The following is a 16,692-nucleotide window of genomic DNA, read 5'->3' as shown; positions in this document are numbered from 1 at the left end:
TAACAAAGAGCTTCGATTCTTTTGTTCTGTTTCAACCGGGTTTCCGACTGTTATAAGTCTAAAGGCAGGCGGAAACCTGGTTGAAACAGAACAAGGAATCGAAGCTCTTTGTTAGAGAAGGCGATTACCGGGTTTCCGCCTGTTATCAGTCTTTAGGTGTCATACCACCAATTACTCCCTCAAATTTAGGACGTATGTGAAAGTAGGCCTACTCGGACAAAAAATAGTGCATTTGATGTCATTGTTCACCTAAACTAACCAACAAATTTGCAGAAATGAAACTTTTGTTGAAAGAGAAATATATTAAGACCCTTTTGAGCCAAATTTTCCTGTCTAGGAGTTTGCATTTAAAATCATGTATTAATGCTCTCCATGGTATACTAATTTAAGATTTCCAGAAAACCAGGGGTTATTTTTAGTGGTACCTCCTTTCGGGAGCTCTCTTCTTTCTTATATGATTTTGAATGTATGTTGAAAATTGGCATGCAGAAAGGTGACACCTGTACAATTCAGGATATACCTAGTTTCTATGAAGTTAAACTTAAGGTAAAATATTTAGAAAGCTGTGAAAATTGCAAAATTTGGTTGAACAGATAAGGACTTTTAATTGGTGGTATGACACCTAAAGGCAGGCGGAAACCCGGTTAGATTAGACAATAGTTTTAAGTTGAATCAATGCAGACAAGATCATTAACTTATGCTCATTAGCAAGTAGATATATTTATCTTTTATAATACAACTGACATATAAGGATCGTAATGTAGCTATGCGGATAAATTTATCCGTTTCCAAGAGCAAAATTGGCAGCGCGTCATCCCTACAATGGCTTCCATTTCTACGATTGTGAAAATAAACTGGCGTAATGGGGGAGATAATTTTGACGAAGTAGATTCCTGACTGGATAATACTACAAAAATGTATGAATAAAATCTAAAATGGAGGACAGGAACTGCCTGTTACGAAGATATTAGCAAGTACAGGCCATTGTACAACATTAAACAATGAGCAAAATAATTTATTGATATTAAGCTATGAAAAACCCACAAATTCCAAAATATAAAATCTGGTACCTTTAGTTGATTTCTTCTATGATGAATAATGACAGACAAATTTGGCAATATCTTGGTATCAGTTACAATTAGGATTATTGAATAGATACAAATTACAGTATTTGAACCCAAAACTTATAAAATAGTTAAATCATTGATGTAATGCAACGATATGTCTTTTTGATAAATAGCAATTCAACGTATTTCTAATTTTTCTTGTACTCAGTACTATTTTACTTTTCTATCACTTTTTAGTTGATCATTGCAAAAGTCGAAAACACTAAAAACAAAACTAACGGTGACCAGGAACTAGTCCCTGCGGTGACCGATATTTCTTAACTTCGGTGTTATTTTGGTCTCTTGTGGAGAATTGTCTCATTGGCAATCATACAACATCTTCTTTTTTTTTATATCGTTAATACCTATTTTCAAAATTTTCTCAAATTCGACCTCTTGTTCTGCTGAATAATCGTGAAAAAGGTTGATTGTTGATTGCTTAACGTCCAGTGGCAAATATTGCATGTTCAGAACGGTCGTAGGTGAAGAAAAAAACATGCTAGTAGTTGTTTCCATTCCGAAATCTGGATCTACTAAGGAATATTGAAAGTATATTATGTTAACTTCAAAACTTATATAAATATGTCACAATTTCGAAATATTCGTAATACCCCGTTTCTGAAATACCAAGGGGGAATAATTTTTCGTACGAGTCAGAAAATGTGGATTCAGAATATATTTTGTCATATGCTTGAACAGTTTTTTCTATTGGGGATCAGAACACTGTTTTAGGGGAAAAAACACCCCTCCACCATTCATGTAAATTGTCGTTCACTATTGGCTAACAAATGTAGTTGTTACTTTGTTGTCCTAGAGTTGTATTCTATGACTGGCGCCAATTTAACCAAATCGATGGCTTTTGAATATTATCCAAAAATAAGAATGCAGTGAAAATATCTGGGTAGAGTACAAGTTAGATAACTCATGCATACTTATAAAAATATGCATAGATAGAGATGATTGACATCTACTAATGTTGATACCAAATCAATACTTGAATGTTTTATAACCTTTTCTTTGAACATTTAAATCCTATTATTTTTTTTTAACATTTAAAAATCTTGCATATGTTTAAAATAATAGATTGTAGGCCAATTAAAACATTATTCTGTGGTTGTTTAATAGTATAAGGTAGATAACTCATGTATTCTTTCTACACATCATTGTACGTGATTGCAAATAAATCAATTATAATATTTTTAAAAATCAAGACTCTATTGATTATACATACTTTAATCGTACACGTTTATTTGTTGAAATGAATGTCAATCGGCAAATATTTCACGCTTAGATATTGCAATTTCTGAATTTATTAACAGTGCGTTTTATCACATATTTTCGGTCTAATTGGAAGTTAAACATCATATAATGTCTCTTCAATGTACAAGGAAATCACTGGTCGTGCATTTGATAATGATTTATAATTATAGTCATGTTATCTTTGGTTTGCACTGATTCAAACTATGACATCATATGCACCTATGCCGTCTAGATAAATGCAAAAGACACTCACTGGTACAATTTGAGTTACATATAATGACCAAATTTATTCTTGTAATATCCCATTTATTATAAGTAAATTTTTAAAGACGTTATTCTAAATGCATTGTTAAATGTGTTGCTATCTTGTAATGAAAATTTAAAATAAAAAGTATTCCTGCATTATAAAATATGATTTGTTTGCCAATGAAAGAACTGTCTACAAAAGTTTAAATGAAGTGGATGTAAGCAATGATTATAGGCAACCATACGACCTTTAACAATAAGAAAAACCTATACCATATAGTAGGCTATAAAAGGTCCAGACATGACATATGTAAACAATTCAAACGAGAAAACTAACGGCCTTATAATTTGTGTACAAAACAACAACTTAAACAGAAAAAAACACACACATATGATATACAGCAACCAACGAAAGAGACTAAATTTCTGATTTGGAACCGTCACAGTCGTTTATCTTCTCTCTCTTCTTTTAATGTTTTAATTTTGCTGATCTATATCTTTTAAAGTACACTTTTTAACTCTTTTGTGCCCTATAAGGGAATACAAGGCACCAATCTAATTAAAATATAGATCTTTGATTTCGTTATACTACGTTATACTACATACGAGTATATTAACGTAGTATCAAAGATCTATATTTTAATAAGATTGAACAAGGCACCATCCATTTATCCTGTAATAGTGTATGAAGTTGAATAAAAAAACAAACTTTGAAAATATAATTTCAAGAACAAGGATTCGGATGTTTATATACGTACATGTAAGTCCATGCTGCTTTCTATTAATATTTAAACACTGTACACTTTAAATTTGCAAAACACTCATTTGCAAATCCGCCGCCGCCTCAAATAAGAGCTACAGTGTCATGTATATAACCAAAATGTGCGGAATTACATGGGATTCAATAATTTCATTAGTTTTCTACTGTTACTATTATATTTATTTTGCTATTTGATTTATAAAAACATGGGATTTTCAATATCCCATGGGACAGGGCAAAATCCCATGGGATCTACCATTATCCCATGGGATTTTGGTTAAATCCCATGGGATTTTTTTGGTCCCATGGGATAATTGTAGTCCCATGGGACAAAAAAAATCCCATGGGATTTTTATATCCCATGGGACAAATTAAAATCCCATGGGATTCAAATTATAAATATATAGATATAAATATACAGTAATGTGTATGTTACAATGTATTCTATTTGGTAGTAAATTGTTATAAGATGAATCTTTTTAATTGAATATCTTTTTTCTTTGGAAATGTTAATTCAACATATTGTTCTATAACTGTACAAAACTAAACCTTTAAACAACAAAGTAGATAATGTGAGTATCAATATATGTTTATTTATGAATTATAGAATACTTTCTTGAAACACTATTATTTACCATTTGAAATCAATGAAAAACTCTAATATAAGGCTGAACATACTAGTGCTGTAAATTCAGAAATTATTGCGTGCATTTATTATTGGATTTTTGTCATTTAAGACTAAAATGAGATTTTAATTTTTTACGATTTTGAGATCAGTTTAATTCATATAAAATATTTCCAAATGGGAGTTTAAATTATTGCGTTTACAACTGTGTTGCAATTTTAGCAAATATAAACCCTCACAATAATTCTTGAATTTACAGTAGCTATTTAAGCAAATCTATTTTTTTCACAATATCCCTCCACACAAAACATTAATAGTTTCTTATCATCCAGCATTGTGTGATCTTATAGTCCACTTTTTGGTCATTCAGCACAGAACATTGACATTATTGTGGTTTCAATATCTTTTGGTATTTAAAAGAACTTTAAATCATTGACTGAGTGATGAAAATAATAGCTGATCCAACTTTTGTCTTTGCATTTTATTCTGGTCTTGTTTCTATGTTTCGTCCATTTATTCTAGGTGAGGAATTTCAATCCTTCTGAAAAAGAACCAATAAAATCTGAAGTATTTTATAATTTTTTTTGCATACATGTAGCAATAATATGATTTTTAATAAAAAATAGCTATGCTGTATGGATTTCACTGATTGTTAAAGGTTGTCCAGTGTCATCAGTTGCTAACCTCTTACATCCTTTGGTCTCTGATGGAGAGTTGTCAAATTAGCAATATACCACATCTTCCTATTTTAATACTACCGGTATATAACAATCAATTAATTTATTCTTCTTTATAACATTTGGGTATTTTCCCAAGTTATATATATCATATATATAAAGATCAATGTTAAAACTTTAGGCAATTATAAAAACATATTCCATTATTCACTAGAATTTTCAATATATTATACAAAATGCAGACAACAGAAACAATATATCTTTAAGCTTTTGAAGATCTGACAGAATTCAATTTGTGTTTTATTTCAATGTAAAAATACCTTGAAATCTTCGGACATATTGGAAATTATAACATTGATACAAAAAATATATATGTTGTTTTATCCTTATTGTTTGTGTTGTTGGCTTGCTGTCTCATTTTACAGTTATACATACATCAATAATCTTCTTCTTTATTAAAAGTAAATATGGGATATTTTTTATTTTTTTAATCTGAAAACATTATATTTCTATCGAATAACTTATTACCAAGTTCACAAACACCAATGTGTTTGTCAGATACTAATTTTAAGACATGTATAAATGTTCCAGACCATATAAGTATTTGGACCATACGTATAAGTATACTCTTACAGTCCGACCATATTCATACAATCAGACCATTTGAGTATACCCGGTACTTGTACTGTCTAATACCAGAGCTCAACCAAACATGTATTTTTATTTCTACTGCAATTTAACTTTTTGTATTAATCTATTAAAGATTTCAGTTATGTTGATCTGTAATGTATATTTGTTTCTAATAAACTTGACCAACTTCTTAAAATTGGGCAGACTGTACGCATAGTCTAAATACTCATATGTTCTGGAACAAAAACATGATTAACAAGCATTCAATAGGATGTCATGCTATATACAGAGGCGGATTTAGGGGGGGCAGGGGGTTCGGGCCCCCCCTTTTTGGGAAAAAATTTGGTTGCTTATATAGGGAATCACTGAAGCGTGACTGGAGCGGGCCCCCTCTTAGGTCAGTCAGTGGGCCCCACTTATGAAAATTTCTGGATCCGCCACTGATATATGTAAATCCACAGGCTACTTACTGAAATTCATGGCAAACACTCACCAAAAAATTAAAGAGGATACAATTTAGAGGAAGGACAGGACAGATGAATGCACAAACACTATTAAAACAGAGCATAAAACTTACCAAAAACAAGATGTTTTACATTTATCCTTCAGGAGCCGGAAAATTGAAAAGTTTTTTTTTCTTTCTCTGCGGTCCATGGTATAAACTTTAAATTCATTTATGCAAAATATGAAAATCCGCAAAAGGAGGACCTTGAACCTCAGCTTATCCACATTTTGACTTTTGAGCTGCATATTTTTTTTTCTTTTCATCTTGCTGACAATTTACATGATCTAAACATAAAAAAATGATAAAAACATAATTCTAGATTAACTTTGTGTTTTTATTTTTGTTGATACAAACAATTTTTTCAAGTTTAAAAGGAAAATATCATCACAAAAAAGGAGGTCATACTAACCTCCGAAATATTTAAACAAACCAAAATTATTACTTGATTAAGATCTTGTCATAAATTAATAGCATTGATACTCTTATTTTTGAAGACCATTATGTCTTTTGCATACTTATATTCCATTGTACAACAGTATGCATATTAAGATTGATTCTGAGGACTTAAATGTTAAATTAGCATGATTAATTTTACAGTTTCTCAGCTCAATGTGTACAATATGAGAGTATCTTGCAATACTGTATATTCTGATATTCAGAACATATTGTGAGGTTTTTATTAATGCAAATGAGAGCTGTAAATGATATCATTCTCATTTCTGAGACATATTTATGAGCTGAAGACCAGTGCCAAAATTTCCTCACTGCATTATACTAGTTTTCAATAGAAACAAAGGGAGAAGGTTTGGATCCATTAAAACGTTTAATCCCGCTGCAAATGTTTGCACCTGTCCTAAGTCAGGAATCTGATGTACAGTAGTTGTCGTTTGTTTATGTAATATATACGTGTTTCTCGTTTCTCGTTTTGTTTATATAGATTAGACCGTTGGTTTTCCCGTTTGAATGGTTTTACACTAGTAATTTTGGGGCCCTTTATAGCTTGTTGTTCGGTGTGAGCCAAGGCTCCGTGTTGAAGGCCGTACTTTAACCTATAATGGTTTACTTTTTAAATTGTTATTTGTATGGAGAGTTGTCTCATTGGCACTCACACCACATCTTCCTATATCTATTTCTTGTGACTACCGTTCTGTTACAGGATTTTTTTTATATTAATATATAGATTTCCCGTTTGAATGGTTTAGCACTAGTCATTTTTGGGGCCTTTATAGCTTGCCAAGGCTCCGTGTTGAAGACCGTACCTTGACATATTATAATGGTTTACGGTTTTAACAAAATGCGACTTGGATCGGAAAATGTCACATTGGCACTCATACCATAAATTCTTATATCTATTTATAATTAAGCCTGACACAATTACACTAAAACTTGTCCAAAACAGTATACAGTAAATATCTTATAACTAAATGGATAGTTTTCATTATACAACTGATGTACCTATACTTTTTTCTGAGGAAAATTCTTTAATTTGTCCAAATTTGGAAGAAGTTTACTTTATTTTAATTGCTTCCTGGAAGGAAGCAATTCGCCGACATATTTTCCGTATGCACAGTGACCTGAGCGTAACCCTCCTCGTAAAACTCCGATGATCGCAATACGCACGGATCTTTCATTAAAATAAATCTGATTGTACGTGTTAAACACTTGCTCAATACCCATGCTTTTTGTTATTTGTTTACTTTTAGGTGACAATCGGTAAACTTCGGCTTCAAAACACGGCATTTAATGAACAGCCATATTTGTTAAATCATTACAGACAGAGAGAAAAAAAATTGACGATTATACGATATATTTGCGTAAAAAATGATAAAATCGTGCACAGAGGACTAAGTTTATAATATATACATGCATTGGTTCAAGAATTGGATAAACATTATTTTTCACCACTCACTCGTTTCATATGACTTTAATTCGAGTAGACTTTGCAACACCATCAACTTGGTCTCCGTATCAGAAAATAGCAAATGTGTAAAACAAAATAGTTCCAACGGATAGGTGTTATAATCAAACCGTCGGAAGGGGACAATAAATGTCTGACCCGTATTAAGAGAGAGCCATATCTCTTGCACGTAAAAGACACCCTTGTAGAGTTCGAAAAAGAGCAGGCTAGTTTCGCTACAAGGCAGCACTCGCAAAACGGAAAGGGATTAATTCAATTTGCAAAACTTGTTTCCTAATCCACTATAAATAAGTATGTTAAACTAAACACCTTTAGATCACCCCTAGTTTTTGATGGGGTTCGTGTTGCTTATTCTTTAGTTTTCTATGTTGTGTCATGTGTACTATTGTTTGTCTGTTTGTCTTTTTCATTTTTAGTAATGGCGTTATCAGTTTATTTTCGATTTATGAGTTTGATTGTCCCTTTGGTATCTTTCGTCCCTTTTTTATACTGATAGTTTGGAATAATAATTACATTAGATGTATGTTTCATTGTAATACTTTATTCTGATTGGCTTACTGCACATCACGTGTTATTCCGTAAGCAGTTGCATTGCTCAATACAACTTTTCATTTATGATAACACGTGGTCCAACAATAAACTGCACAGGTGAATTAAATAAAAAAATATATAAAATTCGTGTTTTCATGATCACAGCTAAAAAATGTAATTATAAGTATTGAATGCTTCTTTTTGTAACTTTATATGGTTGTAAAAGCGTTGACCGTGCGCACATTTTTAGAATGAAGCGCTTCCGCGCCTCATACAAAATGTACTTCGGTCAACGCTTTTACACCCCAATAAATTTACAAAAAGAAGCATTCAATTCTTAAATACATAAATTTATGTATGAAATCTAAAATGGAGGACAGGAACAGCCTGTTACAAATATGTTAGCAATTACTGGCCATTGTACGGCAAATATGAGCAAAACAATTTATTATTGTAAACTATGAAAAACCCATAAATTCCAAAATATAAAATCAACGGCTGGATATTTTTTTTTACAAAACAACAACCAAAAAACATTTATTCTTACGAAACCTTTGGATTGTTTCTTCTATGATGACTCGTGACAGATAAATTTGGCCTTATGTTTATTAGCATCAGTTATAATTAGGGACACATTGTTAACCACATGAGTATTAAATTTGAGATTAAAAATTTTCATTGTCTAAACATGCATGATTAATTGATGGTTGTTTGACGTCCAGTTGAAAATATCCAACATACATATGACACGTGTTCATTTGTTGATACATGCAAACTATGACACCGGTCTTCACTCTGAAACACAATTTATACATATATTTAATAATTGCCAAACATAAAAAAAAAACATTGGATAATAATATAAACATAAGAATATAACATGTTAACTTTTTTTTTAAATCTTTCCTTGTGAAATATAAAGTTTGATACAGAATTGATCAATTACGGATAGAAGAGATCTAGAGTAAATTGAAACGGTTTAGCATTGAAACAACAAAACGATACATTATTCTAAAACGAAATTAACAGAAATGTAAGAAGATTATAGAGAGGAAAAAACGAGAATTCTGTTAATTTTATTGCTAATTGTCAAATAGTTAAAGAGTTATCTCTCGTTGTATTGTCTTTCGTTATAACCACTACACCACTTTTATACCCATCAGCCTCCGTTCGACCGTAGGTGGATCCCCGACTTCCAAAGGTTGATCGACACAATGCTAGCCAGAATTGAAAATATAAGACCACTTCGTAAGATTATCCAAAATATACTAGTACCAAAGAGTTCGTCATCAACAATAGAACAGAAAAAATAGGAGAAAACTAGATAGCGATTGAAAAACACTTAAGAAATAGAAGGATGTAGTTATAGCAGAGGACTAACAGTTTGACTAGATCTATTCCAATCTATATGGATGATGGGCATCGTGGACAATAATCTGTATACCTGCTGTTCAAAAGAATACATTAAAGTTCGCGACTTCATCTATAAAAAAAAAAGAAACAGCATGTTCACCGAGCCAATTTTCTGTATAACCAGGAAAAATGAATGTCTAAATGATAAACATCAGAAAGAAGTTTTCTATATTATACTGTACGCGTAAACTAGTTTATATCAAAGTTTGTCTTCGATTAAAATAATTTGCAAAAGTCGCAAAAAGAAGTTTGAGTACAGAAAAAACAATGGATACGCACTATTTTCGTTAAAAGATAACCCTCGACCTCTGGCCTCAACGTATCTGTTCAACGTAATAAAAAATCGCTAATCCATAATTGTCATATCTCAAACATGTAACATCGATCATAATTGCGTAATTATGTGATTATATTACTGATAAATCTCCATTCGTGGAGGTTGAAGTTATTGAGCTGATCACTACAAAATAATCAACTAAAATTCTTCTGTTAATTTAATATATTTCAAAATGTACAAAATACATCAATTTTGGCAATACAGTTATTATTTGGTTCTCATTTCTTTTCTTTACCAATAACCAATAACTGGTCAATAACTTGACTTTAAAACTAACTATGCATTTGTTTCCTGTTTTCCAAAGTCTCCATTTGGCAGTTCAATGTCCATATTGCGTGGATCACCAGGATCAGAACACGTCCAAATGAAACGACCATTTTCATTTTGATTCACATTTCTACTTTCAGTTTGCATATTTTGTTCAATGGAATGTAAACCAGCATTCATATTTATAGATATATTGATGTTGCCTCGTGCAGTCCCAAATGTAGTTTGTGTTGTGCCTGTGTAAATATCAAAATAGAGAAATGTTGTTATTATTTTCATTTATAGTATCATTCTGGTTGTAATTTCCCCAATATATTATCAAACTTTTTTTTTATTGTAATCTCCCATTCTAAAAACTAATTATACTGCCAACAATTAAGTTAGAAAAGTGACGAAGACATGACAAATTTGTGGCATAAGATCATGAGGAATGGTGAAACATCATTGCTAAAGGCTGCGATTATAAAAAAAAAGTAAAGTCGCTAAATTTATAAATCTACGGTTTAAACAGAAATTACTTTATGATTATTTGGTATGTTTAAAATATACTAGTACATGTTGTAATAATAGTCCGTTTTAAATCACAAGTTCTTGATTAAATAAAAAAAAGAAGCTCAAACGCATCGCTAATAAATTATATTAAAAATTAGTAGCTTCAAAATTTTATGACAAATGATGTATTTTGGTAGAGTAAAATTGAAAATGGAAATGGGGAATGTGCCAAAGAGAAAACAACCCGACCAAAGAGCAAACAACAGCAGAAGGTCACCAACAGGTCTTCAATGCAACGAGAAATTCCCACACCCAGAGGCGTCCTTTCAGCTGGCCCTAAACAAAAATATACTAGTTCAGTGATAATGAACGCCATACTAAACTCCAAATTGTACACAAGAAACTAAAAAGTTAAAATATTACAAGACTAACAAAGGCCAGAGACTCCTGACTTGGGACAGGTGCAAAAATGCGGTGGAGTACCTACATGTTATAGTGTTGGTTGACATGTTTCTGGTAGCTGACATCTATTGCATAACCTATTTCTATCGAAAATACTGAAAATAGACCAAAATAAACGTGCAAAATTTGTATAAAAAGACATCGAAGAATAATTCCTATCTTTTGTTTACTACTGTTGCCTTTATTTAATGGTATCCGAAGACGGACGTTCTTTATAGTATTTGTTCTTATCGTTCGATGATAATACTGTGCTTGTAATGTCATGATGTGTGTCGTTCATAATAGTGATCAGATTGTAGTAACTAAACCATACAAAAACAAGTCTGAAAGGAAAATATCTATACCTTTGGTTTTAGAATCGGGGCTAGTTAGGCAGAGATTGATATATCCGTTTTCCAAAACGTTACCGGATTGTAAGGTGTTGATGATTGGTTGATTGTTATGTATTTTAATAAATATAAGAATTAACACCACACCACTTTCAGCACTATTGGCATTTAGTTTTGTGTGGCGGTAAGTTTTTTTTATGAGAGGAGAAAACATGAGTTTCCGGAGATAATCATCAGCAATTCGATTAAGATGGGAATGTATCGCACATGTGACATGAAGTGATCGGAACTCACAAGGTTGAGACATTTTTCATTTTTGAAGACGGTAATGTTTGTATATACATGTATTAGTGTTGTTGCATTATGTCTTGTTCGTCTTTGAAGACCGTAATTTTGACATCGAAATACCTTATGTTAATTTGTGTGCTTTTTTTTTTTTTTTTTTTTTGTAAGCTGTAGACACTTATCTTTTGATGCTGAAGACTGTTTTGCTGACACCGAGATGTCTTTTTGATAGGTGTGCTAATAATTTTGTTTTATTTACATTGTTTGACTGGACGAAGCTTTTCGTGATTGTGATCAATTCAAGATTTATATTCAATAAATTACGTACACACAAGCAAATCGACTGAACATATATACAATCATGCAGAAATCATGAAAACAACATATTTTAAGCATGTACAGTGCATAGCATGATATACATGTATAAATGTTAGAAGGATAAATAAAGAATATATTAAAACATAGCACAAGTTAAGAATTGTTTTTAATTGGTCAAAAGATGTTTCCATCCGACAATGGTTCGGCAACTCATTCCAGATGTGTACAGTATTATAGTATATCAATCAAAACAGGAAATTCTATTACACTAGCGACTTATTTTTTAGGGCATGAAAACAAACAGAAAAACATAATAACATCAATGCCATAAAAATAATCGTCATATTAATTTATTATACTTCATGTCAAAATGTCAGATTTTGATTAGCTAATACGAGGGTGTTAATTTACTCTATTACCCTTCATGGAGACGTTTGATCAAGTGTGCGCTTTATTAAATACGACTCTATCCTATGACAAATACTATATAACCCTTCACGGAGACTCTTGATCAAGTGTGCGCTTTATTAAATACGACTCTATCCTATGACAAATACTCTATAACCCTTCACGGAGACGCTTGATCAAGTGTGCACTTTATTAAATACGATTCTATCCTATGACAAATACTCTATTACCCTTCACGGAGACGCTTGATCAAGTGTGCGCTTTATTGAATACGACTCTATCCTATGACAAATACTCTATTACCCTTTACGGAGACGCTTGATTTAACGTGCGCTTTATTAAATACGGATGGTTGTTATACATGTACATGTACTAGACGTCATAGTTTATTACTTTGAATTTGAAATTGAATCGACAATAATAACAGAACATTCAGTATAATAAATTAAATAACACATATCTGAGAAGGTGATAGAGCAGATTGTTACCCCTCGAAAAGACATTGTCAACCTTGGCTTCGCCTCAGTTCACAATGTTTTCTCGGGGTAACAATCTGCTCTATCACCCTCTCAGCTATGTGTCATTTATATAGTATTCAAACAGGCATTAACAATAAATTCCCAAGTTTATGGTTTTATTTTCTCTTGGTGTCTGAGGTTGAACAGTCCTATAGTAACATATAATATGCGGAGCAGGAATTCAAACTGCAAAATAACTTAACACGAAAGCATCACAAAAAATTGTCATAATGTATCCATAATGAAATCAGCAATAAATCTCCATGCGTCTGTGAAATATATTTGTGTATCAATTTTATTACTTTAGTAAAGACAGAAGAGATATTAATCTTTTGAATGGTAATCCCTAAATCTCCGTATACATATTTGTATGTTAATTGTATTACTTATACATTTGGTACGTACCTAATCAAGCTTATTCCAAACTGGTAATAATTTAGAATTTTTATTTAATATTAATTTTAATATATGCACTGTAATAATAAAAATATGAAACATGAATAAGACTGATGGCCGGAATAGAAAACCGTTCTCCTGAACTTTAGTGTTTATAAACTTAGTTTATATCAGTATCACGCAAGACATCTGTAAAAAAATGGGCGACAAAATACCTTCTTTCCGTGTTAGTAAGCATCATCGACTAATCGACCGAACTCTATGATACCACATTAAGTGTTAAGTTACCAGACTCCTCTATGTAATGATATTATCATAACACTCAATACATGCAGTCGTTGATGTAAATCGAGAATTATTATAATTTGCAACGCCTATCATGATATTTTATTGGATATTAAATATCTGGATGTTCAAAATTGAGTCGTTGGAAATGAAATTATATATAATTTATATGTTTAGGATGATATTAAGTTAATTTACTAAATTAATATTACTAAGTATTCATTTAAATAGTGAGATTTATTATTTCTTTATATCTGAAAATTAAAATCATAAAAAATTCTGAACTCCGAGGAAAATTTAAAGCGAAAAGTCCCTAATCAAATGGCAAAATCAAATGACAGAACACATCAAACGAATGGACAACAACATGATTTAAACATATTAATTAATACTGGTTTAAAATGCAAACGTCCATAGCGTGAAATGAGGATCTGCATGGTTGATCAGATTGAGTAAGGAAATGTATAACTATTTTGCGCTTGAAAACAAATTAACTTATTTGTTTTATTGTTCATTCGATATTTTCTGATTAATAAATCCAATGATATAATTTTTAAGGTGGTACCGAACACTTTAACTAAAATAAATTTGGCTCGTTTAATTTTCTTAAAATTTTGACAAAGTATTTACTTTGACCCTTTTACAAAAATATAAAAATTTCAAAAAATTTGAACCAACCATTTTATCAGAAAAATTATACTGGTTATATAGCAGTTTGACAAACACTTATTTTGATCACTGAGAAGCTTAATATTCCCTTAACAACACAACGTAATTAAAACGTTTAGCTGATTTTACAGAGTTATCTCCCTGTTGTGTTAGGTACCCCCTTAAGTATGGACTGAACAAAATAAACTTTTCCAACAAGTAAAAGGGACAAAATAATATATGGTACCGTATTGATTCAGGGAATTCCGAATTAATATTTTAAAATAGGTGTCAATTTGATGAGATGCGGATTTGACCATCTCTCTTTACATGAAGGTGTCGAATTGCTTCATTTTACAAATAAAGCCTTTAGAAATTTTTATCACCTCGTAGCCCATGTCATGATAACTCTGTCTGAACGCTCACAAAAGTCCATGCGATTTACAGCATTTTATCGTATTCTATGTATTCATAAATACGTAATATGTAATTTACTCTTTGTTTGTAAACTGTATGTTGAATTCTTATAATTTTTTCTTGTGCTTAGTAGCAATTTTAATTAAACCTAGAATTTTGTGGTTTTACAGACTCTTATAAATATGGAAACATTGTGTTAGTAGTATTTTCGAATAGGAAATGGAATGTGTATATGATAGAAGACGGAAATATATAACGGTCGACAACCGGAGACAACACCAAGACAACACAAGAAAGACCTATTAGTGGTAAAAGAGCAAAGATTGACACCATAGAAAGACGAAACGGTGGTTTAATAATACAACTTAACTAGGGGTGTAACGTTATATGATATGGTTAATGAACATCAAGTTTGCAATTATAAGTTTTATTAAAACTACATGTTCATAATATATACGACAACACATAATGTCATATCGGTCTGAGTCTAAGATAGTTCTGGATAAGCTACAAAAATGCCTATCAATAAATAGAGTTAAAATATTTTCCGGTGGTCGTATAGTGTGGTACATAAACGGTAATGTTTATACTAGAGGTTCTGTTCTACATACGCATGCTGCGGAACTAATGTTTGAAATGGCAAGTTTAGAAAGTCAATTAATGTTCTGGATACTAAAGTATACATCATCATTATGGTTATGGTCTAATTGATATTAACCAGGGACAATTGGTTTGTATATCATCAAGGCTATGTAAAGGGTCATCTGACATATTGGTTTTGTTTGGAAGCGGGGTTATCTTCTTTTATCGCTATTTTGTGCATTTTTCCTTTGATCTTTTTTTGTGATAATTTTCATATCATGCTATTCGCTTGAGATGGAAAATTATCGCTAGAAACTAAGTATGCACGTGGCGTTGCTAACGAAATTGACATGAAATCATAAAACGTCGTCATAAGTAAAATAGCGATAAAAATATTATCATTGTTCATCTCAACTCGATGCCTTTCTCGCTTTCGCCGTCCCGGCTCAAGCGAGAAAATCCATCTCGTTGAGATGATCACCGATAATCTATAAGTATTTGCTTTTTAATAGGTCCGGGACACAGTTATCGGAATATAGTCCCTTATGCGGACAGTGTTTTACATTTTATAGCTTCCTATAGTTGTTATTTTCGATGTCATTGTGGTCTCTTGTGGAGAGTTGTCTCATTGGCAATCATACCACATCTTCTTTTTTCTATTTATAACATTTATGTAGTATTGTGTGCAACATTAGTATACATGCAACTACATGTATGTTAAACATTTGCGCTCCATTCTAAAGAAATATTTATTAAATATTTCGAATCACTGACAATTGACTACACGCACAGGTATTTAATGAGAAATTTATTCCGACGTTGAACAACTGTGTGCCACTGGACGGTCAAAACCGTTAATCTTTTCTTGAATGATTCACATAAAATGATGTTGAACTATCCGAACTAAAAATGAGTTTATAACAGTTGATATATATAAACTCACACAATTTGAAGTCTATCATCACATATTATTCTATATGCATGATATTTTATAAGCTGGATGTACCCGTAATTAAACTGCGTTCTCGGTTCTTTTGGACCCAATCGTAAAGGTACCTTACGGCTACAAACAATATAATGTCAACAAGTAATTCAGGCAGATGGCTCAAGTAACTTGATATGCTTGTTTCTCTTAAAGATCACTAAATGTTCTGCTACTGGTAGTACTGTTCAAGTCCAACATAGGATATCAGGACTTAACAACGTCAGTAACTGCTTCGTTTACTTCAGTAACCCGTGCATCCAACATGAATGGTACAGAGTTCACTTCTATGGAG

The 16,692-nt window shown here is 31.7% G+C and overlaps 1 long non-coding RNA gene across 1 annotated transcript; it reads right to left on the bottom strand.

The window, feature by feature from the left end:
- Positions 1-8,909: 8,909 nt before the first annotated feature.
- On the bottom strand, positions 8,910-11,331 carry LOC143084858 (uncharacterized). The gene is made up of 3 exons (XR_012981198.1): positions 11,255-11,331; positions 10,286-10,511; positions 8,910-9,053 (listed from the first exon to the last, which is right to left on the bottom strand). It is a non-coding gene; the product is annotated as an uncharacterized LOC143084858 (long non-coding RNA).
- Between the last annotated feature and the right edge of the window lie 5,361 nt (positions 11,332-16,692).

Source organism: Mytilus galloprovincialis, chromosome 1 (assembly GCF_965363235.1).
Source record: "Mytilus galloprovincialis chromosome 1, xbMytGall1.hap1.1, whole genome shotgun sequence".
In the NCBI taxonomy this organism is placed as follows: Eukaryota; Metazoa; Mollusca; class Bivalvia; order Mytilida; family Mytilidae; genus Mytilus; species Mytilus galloprovincialis.
Note: the sequence above shows the minus strand (reverse complement) of the source record. Positions and strands in the feature narration are given on the sequence as shown.